The sequence below is a fragment of the Zalophus californianus genome, chromosome 12 (assembly GCF_009762305.2).
Source record: "Zalophus californianus isolate mZalCal1 chromosome 12, mZalCal1.pri.v2, whole genome shotgun sequence".
Classification (NCBI taxonomy): Eukaryota; Metazoa; Chordata; class Mammalia; order Carnivora; family Otariidae; genus Zalophus; species Zalophus californianus.
Genome location: NC_045606.1, coordinates 68,756,945 through 68,769,702, shown reverse-complemented (window position 1 = coordinate 68,769,702; position 12,758 = coordinate 68,756,945). Strand labels below are relative to the sequence as shown.

General features: G+C 37.2%; 1 protein-coding gene across 5 annotated transcripts in view; it reads left to right on the top strand.

The window, feature by feature from the left end:
- IMMP2L (inner mitochondrial membrane peptidase subunit 2) overlaps positions 1-12,758 on the top strand; it is an 867,011-nt gene that overhangs the window by 286,316 nt on the left and 567,937 nt on the right. The window lies entirely within an intron of this gene.

The following is a 12,758-nucleotide window of genomic DNA, read 5'->3' as shown; positions in this document are numbered from 1 at the left end:
CCTTGACTAAAATCTCACGCCTAGGGGTTTAAAACATGACATACAACAGGTGTGAATCTGTACCTAATAAGTGACTGCAGCTTCTGTCCTTCCTGTAAAAATTAGCTAGGTTGTAAACATTTGTAACAATAATAAAGACAGCCTTTTTTTCCCTTAAGTATAAAATGCTTTTCGAACCATTGTTAGATTGTATGTTGGAATCAAATCACAAACTTAAATAAGTCAAGTTATTAAATTACACTTTCTGGAAGAATAGATTTTAGAGAAATGATGAGTTTCAGTCAGTTTAAGTAGAGTTGGCAAGCAGCCATTCCGTATGGCCCTAGTGTGACACTGATTTTTGACTAGAAGAAATGGAAACATAGCAGTAACTGTGTATCCTTAAGGAAACATTCTATAGTATTGACATACTTGGTTGCTTTAAGAGGCACTCCCAAAACTTTATTCAAATTGAATTTTGACCATACTAATGAAGAAATCTATTCATTGTCAAAGTCAAAACATGGGGTGTGAAAATAAGATGCTAATCCCAAGCTATTATCTGAGCAACCATTTCTACCATTCTTCCTTAAGGACACAAGATGTTTTATTTTAGACAAGACCTCTTTTTTTTTTTTCCAGCAAAAATTACAAAATAACACTTAATTACATTTAGTAAGAACACTTAGGCTTACTCATTGTGCAGATAGTCTATCGAAACAAAATCAGTTGATTTGGCTCATTTTTTTCTCCTATATTTTCTCCAGTGATTACTGCTCTCATCTGCTTGCCAAACTGATGGGACTTGGCAGTAAAAAATAAGCAGTTGAAAATGTGGAAGATTAAGTTTTCTGGATTTCATAGATGATCATCAGAGATAAAGATTACAAAAAGTTAGTTTTATCAGGTTGGCATGCTGCATCATGAGTTTGTCTGTTTTCAGTCTTAATCAACTAGACCTAATTTAAGATTCCTTGCCTAGAAAGAACATTGTTTTTGTTTTCCAGATTTTCATAAATTTGGGTTCAACCAAGGAGGTGTTTATAATTCTTGCACAATTTGTCTTTGTCTTGTCATTAAGTGTGAGAACATTATATTCAAATTGTATTAAAAGTGTGTGAAAATTCACAGTGGAAAAAGTTACCATGTTTAATTGGCATAAAATAATTGAAATTAGAACCTAGAAGGTTGAATGCTAGCTTTGAGGTGTGATCATATTGAGTGCTATACCTAATAAAGTTTATTTGTGTAAGGGAAAGAAATGAAGGAGGTAATTTCAGGGAAACTCGGTAGTGTTTGCTCAAACCTGTAGCTTGGATAGCAAATTGGCTACTGGATAATGTTGAATTTAATGTGAATTTGAACCAGCCATTCAAGTTCCAATTGGCAGGGACCTGGAATGAGTCCAAATTTGCAAATGAGGAAGATGTTCTGAGGTGGAGCCACTGTTGCTCTTTGGGCATAGTGACTAGAAGCCTGATTCGCCTTCTTCAGCTGAGTGGGGGACATCTTGATCTCTGCTCCTCTACTCCAGTCATGGAAGCTACAATTATTACAATTACGGCAAGTATATTACATGTATTCCCATTTAGTTTTTTTTTTTTTTTTGCCATGTTACTGACAAAGTATTTGTTTTTTTTCATTTTATTTTATTATGTTATGGTAATCACTATACATTACATCATTAGTTTTTGATGTAGTGTTCCATGATTCATTGTTTGCGTATAACACCCAGTGCTCCATTCAATATGTGCCCTCTTTAATACCCATCACCAGGCTAACCCATCCCCCCACCCCCCTCCCCTCTAGAACCCTCAGTTTGTTTTTCAGAGTCCATAGTCTCTCATGGTTCGTCTCCCCCTCCAATTCCCCACCTTCATTATTCCCTTCCTACTTCCTCCTCCTCCTCCTCCTCCTCCTCCTCCTCCTTCTTCTTCTTTAACATATAATGTATTATTTGTTTCAGAGGTACAGGTCTGTGATTCATCAGTCTTATACAATTCACAGTGCTCACCATAGCACATACCCTCCCCAAAGAATAATTCTGAAAGGTAGTTCTTACTGTGCTGATTTTACAGATGTGAACATTAAGTTTCAGAGACTTTAAGGAATTTAGTCAGGGTTATTCAGTTAATAAGTGAATTTGGACTCAAACTAGGTCTTTCTGACTGCAAAGTCTTGAATTTTCCGTTCACCACACACTATTACAAATTACTGCCCCCAAATTAGAATAATTCCTCTATGCAATGTTGTCTATCTTGGGTCAGCTTTAAGTTCAGCTTATGTCAAAAAAGCTAATTTTTGCACATGGATATTTTACCTTTGAAGAAATATTTTATCACTCTAAAACCCTTCTAGATGATTTGGGGTGAGGGCTTAAAAGAGAGGCAGCTGCTGGAATTCTTTTCCTAGACTGACCCTGGAATCTACCCCTGTCCTGTTTTATCTCTATAAGCATTCATTTGATGCTTTTACCCCCTTCCAGTCTTCCTGGTGTTTATAATATGGACATTTATTGAGTGTTCACTATATGTAAGGCTCTGATACATTTATAGTATTAAGTCAACAAAGCATAGAAGGAAGAAGAAAGAAGGAAGAAGAGGGAAGAAGGGAGAAAGAAGAAAGAAATTTACTGGTTTGGAAACTTGAACATATCAGAGGCAGATTTGGCTGATTTAAGACCTGCCTTTCCGGTCCAACTCTGGTGTGTGTATTGTTTGCACACTGAGCTGAGTTCTCTCCAGATGATGGCTTTGGAGTTCACATAAAACTAAGTGATTTTTTCTTTAAGAAAAAAAAAAATCTCTTCACGTGTCTCCCCCCCCCCCCACCATGAGTTAATATGGTGAATTACTTATGAAAATATATGCACTTCAGGGGCGCCTGGCTGGCTCAGTCATTAAGTGTCTGCCTTTGGCTCAGGTCATGATCCCAGGGTCCTGGGATGGAGCCCGACATTGGGCTCCCTGCTCCGCGGGAAGCCTGCTTCTCCCTCTTCCATTCCCCCTGCTTGTGTTCCCTCTCTCGCTGTGTCTCTCTCTGTCAAATAAATAAATCAAATCTTTAAAAAAATATATATATGCACTTCTGTGGAATTTGTTAGCTATTGTTGTTGGTGTTTTGTTTGTGAATTCTTAAAGTTGAAGATTTTTCCTCACATTTTAAACTACTTCTAGGATTATAGATATAAATATACTGGCAACAATTCTGTATGCTCAGTTTTCCCTAAAGTTTATAAGAAGGATAATTATGTTGAAGTGTCACATGTAAATTAGTGTTACTTGTCTGCATTTACAATTGAGAAGAAAACAGTTGTAGAAATACTAGATGGTCATTCATTCCTTCAAATTTATTGAACATTTCTTTTGTATCATGTATGATACATTTTTTAAAGATTTTATTTATTTGTCAGATAGAGAAAGAGCGCACAGCAGGGGGAGCAGCAGGCAGAGGGAGAGGGAGAAGCAGGCTTCCTGCTGAGCAAGGGGCCTGATGCGGGGCTCGAACCCAGGACCCTGGGTTCATGACCTGAGCCGAAGGCAGACACTTAATGACTGAGCCACCCAGGCGTCCCTCATGTATGATATTGAATCTTTGTGTTTGTGAAAGTGATTGTGTTTAGTAGGAGTTTTTATTTGTGAGAAGTTTTTTTTCTTTTCCTATTTTCCAGTTTGAATGGTCTTAAGATTCAAATTGACTTCCTGGATAGCACTCTGAAATTGAGCAATATTCCTCATAGAAAAAATTATTATACTTGCTAGGCGGATCATATGATATTACTTGAGAATTTCTCAGAGGAGTATTTCAGTTGTTTTCAAAGTGTCTTCACTTATAGAACTTTCTGTGTGAACATTATAATACATATTTATTTATGGTTCTCTAACTTTATTTTACTCATTTACTCAGTCATCATTCATTTTCAGTTAATATTTACCAAGCCCCTAACGTATGTGTTGTTCTTTGTAGATAAACCAGACATGAGTATTTTCTCTCATGGGGTTTACACTGTTTTCTGTGTTGGGGAAGACAGATTAAATAAATAAACATCAAAACAACTTAGTAACTAAGTTGACAACTGGTGTGTGGAAAAGAACAGAGTGTTAGGAGAGAGGCAGCAACCCTTTTTAGAATGAGGAAGGAGGGCAGGCTTCACCTGGTGAGTACCATTCAGTGGGTATCTGATTGGGGGGGTTTGTGTAGCTTGGTAGAAACTTGGGAGTACACCTGTATAAGTAACCTGAGGAGGGAAAGAGCTAGGCTTTGGTTTTCTTTTTCTTTCTTTCTTTCTTTCTTTCTTTCTTTCTTTCTTTCTTTCTTTCTTTCTTTCTTTCTTTCTTTCTTTCTTTCTTTCTTTCTTTCTTTCTTTCTTTCTCTCTTTCTTTCTCTCTTTCTTTCTCTCTTTCTTTCTCTCTTTCTTTCTCTCTTTCTCTCTTTCTCTCTTTCTTTCTTCTTTCTTTCTTTCCTCCCTCTCTCTCTCTCTTTCTTTCTTTCTTTTTTTTAAGATTTTATTTATTTGAGAGAGAGGGAGAGTGAGAGAGAGAGAGAGCATGAGAGGGGGGAAGGTCAGAGGGAGAAGCAGACTCCCCACTGAGTGGGGAGCCTGATTTGGGACTCTATCCTGGGATTCTGGGATCATGACCTGAGCCCAAGGCAGATGCTTAAAACCGACTGAGCCACCCAGGTGCCCAGAGCTAGGCTTTTCTGAAGGATCAAAGAAGACCTGTGTAGCCCTTAAGAGTGAAGGCTAAAGTTGTGCCAGATAGGGTTTACAATTTAATGATTTCCATTTCCAAGTATGAAGTGGAGTTGCCTAGGCATTCATGCACTGATTTTTAGTCACGGTAGTTAAATGATGGTGTACATATCAGAATAATTTACTTGCATTATTCGGAAGATGGAGACATTAGTGTTACTTTTGTGTAACTGGTTAAAAAGGATAGGTTATTGGTTAATGCTAATCTTCACACCTTAATTAATTATTTCATTGCTTTAAAACCAAAGGAATAAACAAGGCATTAAATATTCTGAGTTGAAATTAGATCTAAAATATATAAATATTTCATACCTTTTTCTCAGTTTACATATCTCAAGCACCATTTTAGGTTAGAGATATTATCTTTAAAAATGGTATTTTTGCTTTCCTGCTATACTCTCTGATTGCTCTGCCAGATTTCTTATCTGAGCTCCAATTATACCTCCAATTATCTGCCTGCCATCTTCACTTGGATATCTCAGAACCACCTCAAATTCAAACATGCTCCAGAATAAACCAGGTTCTCTTCCAGTGTTTTCTGTCTCAAGTGAATGATACCACCATACATCCAGTGGAATAAGCACCTTGTCTTAAATTTATCCTTCAAACCTCTTGCTACCCCATTCCTCATATTTCTTCTACCACAAAGCTCTTTCATCAGATTTTCATCCACTCCTGTCCATGTCTAGGGACGACATCTGTGTCCAAGACTGCTGCAGTCATCGATTAGCCTGTTTCTCCTTGTCTCATCCATTCAACTTCACGTAACCTTTTGCCCCACTGCATTCAAAGAGATCTTTTGAAAATCATGTTTACTGTCATGTGAAAAGCCTTCACTGTCTTCACTGATTTGAAGATGAAGACCAAAATTATTAATGTGTTCTAAATGTCCTTGCAAAGTCTGTTCCCTGCCTACCTGGCCAGTCATCCCCCCCATTTTCATATAACGTTCAAAATAAAATAATACATGCAAAAAAACCTAAGTTGTAAAGAACAGTAAAAAACCGAACAACCGTGAATCTGTACCCCATTTTAAGAATCACTGTATCTCCATGTGTGTGCTTCTTTACTGTCCTTCTCCTGTCTCCTTGATGAGAAGTAACCACTATCCTAAAGGTGCATTTTTACAAATCTTTGCTTAAAAAATAAAACAAAACAACAAAACAGTATTATCAGAGAAGGAGAGGGGGAGATTGGTTTTCCTTACTTATGCATAGATTTCCCTTACCAGCACTGCCACTGAAACTTTGTTATGACTGGATCTGCTTGTAGACCATTGAGCTCTCCCCAAGAGTCTTGGTCCGCTATGTAGTCTGAGGGAAAAGTCTTTTTCAGATTCATCTGCCTACTTCACTGTCTACATTCCAGCTTCACTATTCATTTTTGCACTTTGATTATCTCTTGCTTTTTTTCTTCCTCCCAACACCCTCCCATCATAGGGATTCTGTGTATGTCATTGTTTTTTTCAGATCTTACTCCATCCCTGTTAACTTTTCCTCATTGTTTAGCTCTCACCTCAAGCATTTCTTTTTCAAAGAAGGCTTTCTTTATCCCTCTTCCTCTGGTAACCCCAAGTCCAAGACAGTTTCCTATGTCACAAATATTCCTAGCTCTGTGTTTCCTTTCTTTAGATGGTATTTCATTTTGTAATTGCATAGTTGGTAGTGTTAAGTGTTTGATTACTGTCTTTTTCTATCACACCCACTCACTAAACTGAGAGGTATGTAGCATTATGATATCTTTAGGGATGGGCACAGAGCCTGACACCTGAGGGGTGGGTGATAAATATTTGGTGGGGGAAAAAAGAGTGAGTGTATGAATGAGTAAATGTAATACTACCTCAGCCTCAAGTATCCTATAAAACAGAGCATTTATTTTCTTTCAAGATAAACTATGAAGTTTATTTAAAGTTCTTGAAATGACATGTTTATGAATATATAAACACTTATCATCAAAATTATCTTAAAGATAAGAATAAAATATTTCACCTTGTTGATCTTCTTTCTCCATTTCTTCTCTTTTAAATCTCTTTATTTCTCATATCCCTATGTGGTTTAGAGTATGAAGGATCTTACTAATTTTGAGTTGATACCAGACTGCCAGAGGTACTTGTGAAGTAAGGAAATGAATTACTTACAGGACAAGAGGCTGTCCTTCACATTTATTAAGTTGGTTGTAGAAATGATCTAGTGAGGAAGAATACTGAGCACTAGCTAACCCATTTTCATGATTATAACAAATGCCTTAGGTACACATTTCTTTTTCTGTGCCATCAGAACAAAGACCCTGTCATCTCACAACTCATTACTGTTTCTTTTCTATTTGGTGAAGTTCAAAGAGATGTTCTGTGGTTGTGGTTAGAAATTTATGGAAACTTGCAAAGCCCCGTTGTTCCATAAAGCTCAAAATAAACCATATGCTAGCCTATCCCACACTGTCCAGAGTCCTTTTTGGAAGTATATCTAAGAGCTGAAAAAATGTAACAGAGAATTTTACCAAAGCTTACATAATTTTCAGTTCTTTACACTTGGGCTTTTTCTGAGCATTTCTCAAATATGACATTTCCCACATATTTAGACATAGTGAATTTAAAGAAAATGCTTCTAATTAAACCTTATCAAACATTTGCCTTTGAAATGGAAAAGCCGAGTGTACACTAATGGTGTGGACTATTTTATTTATTTATTTATTTATTTGAGAGCGAGAGCGAGAGCGAGAGAGAGAGAGAGAGAGAGAGAGAAAGAGTGAGTGGGAGGGAGAGGGAGAGAGAACCTGAAGCAGACTCTACGCTGAGCGCCAAGCCAGAGGTGGGGCTCCATCCCAGCACTATGAGATCATGACCTGAGCTGAAACCAAGAGTTACTTAAGTGACTGAGTCACCCAGGCGCCCCTAGACTCTTTTGATATATACAGTAATTCCTTTTGTCTTTTAGTCAAACACCCTGTAACTTCTTCAGTCAACCCAATTTTATCCACGGTTGAGGTCACTCTTGATAAATTAAGTGCTTAAGTGACACATATCAACCTAGAAAACAGAGGAAGATGGTGGGCGAGAGGTATGGGGTAAGGTGTGTGCGAACATTTGGAATTGATCAGTACCCTTCCTATCAGAAACCAGGCATGAATTTTGACCCTATGAAAAAGGAGTTTCCTTGATCACTTGATTGTAATTTTCATATCCAGAGCTGATAAAATCATAACTGGTAGATATGTATCACCATTCTAAACCATAGTTTAGATGCTTTTAATAATCTTAGTATTTCTTTTTAAACAGAAATTAAGAATTATGTAAAGCAACTCTTTTATAAAATAATTACAAAATGTAATTATTGAGAATTAATTAGTGTTGCCATTGGAGTATATCTGTCATCAATGTGGAGAGAAATTACTTTGCAATAAAGGTGACTAAATAGAAGACCTCAAGATTCATAAACAATTAGTGTGTTTATAAATTGTTAGTATTTCAGATACATGACAAATCAGGCTTAGTATGACATTAACAGTAGGTGGTTAAGAGAGAAACTAGCAATGCTTGTGCTTGTTGATTTACTTCTTTTTTGTATTTCAATGCTTACTGATATGTCTTGGTCGTTTTTGAAAGGTATAAATTGTTTTACCTTTGTTTTTATATATACCTATTAATATTTCTTACAATATAATTAAATGTCTTTTACCTGAAATGGCATTTAGTTAAATCTTCTTAAAAATGGCTATCTGGGGTGCCTGGGTGGCTCAGTTGGTTAAGCGACTGCCTTCGGCTCAGGTCATGATCCCAGGGTCCTGGGATCGAGTCCCGCATCAGGCTCCCCCTGCTCTACAGGAAGCCTGCTTCTCCCTCTGCCTCTGCCTGCCACTCCTCCTACTGTGTGCGCTCTCTCTCACTGTCTGTCAAATAAATAAATAAAATCTTAAAAAAAAAAAAAAAACAAACGGCTATTTGTGGGGCACCTGGGTGGCTCAGTCATTGAACGTCCAACTTTTGATTTCAGCTTAAGCCTTGATCTCAGGGTTGTGAGCTCTAGGCCCAGACTGGGATCCACAATGGGCCCATCGGGGAGCCCACTTAAAATAGATGAATGAATGAATAGATAGATAGATAGATATAATATCTGGGGTATATTTAATTATAGTCTTCCTTGTGTAAATAACTATAGAATATTTATGCATTTTAGACACTGTTTCAGGGGCAGAAATGTTGCCCCTTCTCAAGTTAGGAAATGTCACACAAAATTCACCAGACTTGCCCAATGTACAGTCAGTTTCTTGGGATGGATGCAAATGGGAACTTCAACTTGTTCCCCAGTCTTGTACCTCCAGCACACACTGGAGAGAGCTATAGAACATGCTATTGAAACCAAGACTTGTCATGTTAGACCCTAACAAATACAACTAATGAAAAACGGATTAATAATAGAGAAAATTTTTCAAATATTCTAAAGTATTAATTCACTTGGAATGTTAGAAGTCCTAATCTGGATTAACACTAAAATGGACTACTGTGCAGTATATTTCTTCCTTGTAGATGCTAGAATTTTGTTTATAAGAATGCCTTAGTGATAACATTTTGAATGTGAAAAGATGCATATTGACAATTATTTATACTGAGCCTCAGATGTCTTTTGTATGCCTATAGTACTAGAAGTGGTTTGATCCTGGCTTATATGGAATTGTGAGAGTAGCTTTATTGATTGTTTTTATTCAGTTTTTGTCTTTATAGGCACTGACTTTTTGTAGACACATATATGCCTTGGGGATTCCTTTTTACTATTGTCCTGTGAGACTGGCAAATGAAGTTTTAGGTAGATATGGTTTTGTACAGAACAGGCTTCTATGGCTAGCATTCCCTCTTGGGTGCTATAAAAATAACGGACTCTTACAGTCTAAGCCCGAAAGAAAACAGGTAGAAATTCTATAATATGATCTTTCTTCCTTCTTTGCTTATTGATTTTTGGGAACATGTGTTGACTGGAGGCAGAAGTTTGTGGTCTCCTAAAGTAATGATTTGGAGAGCAATTGAAATATAGATAAAAGGACAGAGGCTAAAGAAGCAATGGTAATGGAATAATGTAATTGGAGGGGGAGGTGAACCATGAGAGATGATGGACTCTGAAAAACAAACTGAGGGTTCTAGAGGGGAGGGGGGTGGGGGGATGGGTGAGCCTGGTGATGGGTATTAAAGAGGGCACGTACTGCATGGAGCACTGGGTGTTATGCACAAACAATGAATCATGGAACACTACATCACAAACTAATGATGTAATGTATGGTGATTAACATAACATAATAAAATAAATAAAAAAGAAAATAAAATAGTACAAGAAATACAATGGAACATTGGTGAGTAGGAAAGGGCAGTACGGCCATCTGTGAGGTAAAACCAGGTGGCAATGTGTGGCAAGTGCTGCTCTCTGTGCCACCCTCGCCCAGGAAAGACGTCTGGAACCATCAAATGCTGCTTGTTTACTTCACCTCTCCTCCCCCCACCTCCTTTTTTAACTACCTCATTATTTTCTGTGTGTTCATTCTCCCTCTCATCCATGACCTTTCTTTATTCTATCCCCTCCCATTTCATTAGAGATCTCAATCCAGCAGTCATTTTCCTCTTTCTAATGGCATTTCCAATCTTTTCCTTTCCACTGATTATTAACTTGACCTATAAACTTGCCCACAGTATTGCTATATTATTTCTATCTCTTTTTTCCCATCACAGTATTGCTATATTATTTCCATTTCCTTACAGCCAGTTTTCTAGAAGAATGTTACAATGTTGGAGACTCAAAATTTTATAGCTGATAGTATCTTTTCGGAAAAATGAACGAAACATCATAACTGAAATTTGTTTATTTATTTGTTTTTGTTGGCAGAGTTAAAATTTCTTCTTTCACATTTCATTCACTTTACATTCAGCTGTAATTAGGTTGATATAAAATGAAATTGTACATTAACCTTCCCATTACATGAGAGTCAAATGGATCATCACTTACCAGAAATTTAAAGAGCAGCATTGATCAAACAATTGGATGACTCTTTACTGGCTATCTAATGTTGGATTCCCCAGAAGCAGACACTAATGTAAGGATTTACTTAAAAAGAATTTATTAAAGAGAGAAATCAGTTAAGGGGTGATGAACGGGAAAGGATAGGGCAGGGAAGGGGAAAAAGAGGTGTGGTTTTCAGCAAAGTGTCTCAGTTTTAACTTTCATGGGAGCTCTTTAGTATGAATTATGCCACTGTTGCAACCCAAGTTAAATGAGCTGGATGTTCATACTTACGTGCTTGTCAACCATTGACTAAGAACCACAGAGCTGGAGAGTAAGGGAGGTGAGGGAAGACACTTACAGGTGCTATTTTTTGGAAGCAAAATCACACTGAAGCACGTAAGGCAAATATGTATTGTAATGTGCACAGGTCTTGTTGAAAAATTGTGAAGAACTGTGTGATGGAAGTGGGTAATTTCCTTTCCTTTCCACCCCACCACTTTACTCAATTATTCTCCATTCCATTCTTAAAATTTTTTAAAAATTTGTTTATTTATTTATTTTTGGTTATAGCCAACTTTGCTGATTAGAGAAGGGAGGAACATTTTATTTTTATTTTTTTTAAAAGATTTTATTTGCTTATTTGACAGAGAGCGAGAGAGCGAGAGCACAAGCAGGGGAAGTGGCAGGCAGAGGGAGAGGGGGAAGCAGGCTCCCTGCTGAGGAAGGAGACTGATATGGACTTGATTCCAGGACTCTGGGATCATGACCTGACCCGAAGGCAGACGCTTAACCAAATGAGCCACTCAGGCGCCTGGGAGGAACATTTTAATAGCACTCTTGGATAGTTGTGGACATTCTTTTCTGTACTACATTAAAAATCATCAAGGCATGTTCGTAAAGATTAATTACAATGTGGAATCTGAAACCATGTTGATGAACTTTTTGTTTTGTTGCTTTAAAACCCATTGATCTGTCTTGCACTTTGAATGAATATTTAACCCATGTGTAATATTTTAACATCATGCGTTGGTCATTTGGAAAATATTGATTCACTGAGTTTTGCAGATCCTCCAAATGTTGATGTTGATGCATTTCATTATGCAGCATAAACAAATACTGTTTCTTGATATCACCACTGATCTCATCAGAGAAAATTACAGTGGGAACCTGTTTTGCTCACATAGGCCATTATAAGGTTTTGAGACTTCTGATTTTTGCTTGAAAGCTTTAATGTTGTCATTGGCGAGGAATACCGTCAGTGAATACAGATACACTTCATTTTAGCAAAAATGTCTGCCAAAAGCCCAACTTTGAATAATTGTCAATCGTCCCTCCAAGTAAAAAGGGTGTTCCATGAAAAAAGTGGTTAGTTCAGCTTGCAACTAAAACTAGGTGCTGCTCCTTAAAACAACCCTTGTAGTTTATATGGGGCAAGTGCTTTCTTGTCCTTTCACTACAGAGAATAAAACAATGAATTGAACTCAAGAGTTGAGATGTGACAGAATTAAGATTTTTTTTTCAACTGCTTCATCAATGACATTCTTGAGTTGAACTGGTTGTGTTTGCTGCTTTGTTTTAATGCATGTGCATGGCAGTGAAGAGTACAATGATGACTAATACAGTTTGGTGCAGTGGCCCTGATTTATGCTAAAGCAATAACAATTCTCCCATCATTGATTTCATATCATCTGTGCAAATATCCATACAGCAAAAAAGGCGATGAACATCTTAGTGTTATTATGAAAATAACTTTGCCCTCACAGATTCCTGAAAGTTTCTCAGGGACCCTAGGAGTCCATGAGCTCACTTGAAGAACCACTGCTTTAAGGAAAGCAACAACTCTTGGCATTCTTCATCTTGTAACCTCCTTTACCTAGTGTCTACTGTAATTTTTGTACACAAATTGCAATTGCTATTTAATTTAGTCCTTGAGCAATTTTGGAATAAAGTACTTCAGACACCTTTCTTCAACTTCCTTGAATAATCCAACTTTGAACAGAGTTCCTTCCTAAACTGTCATTAGCAGTTGCTTATGTTCTCATGGA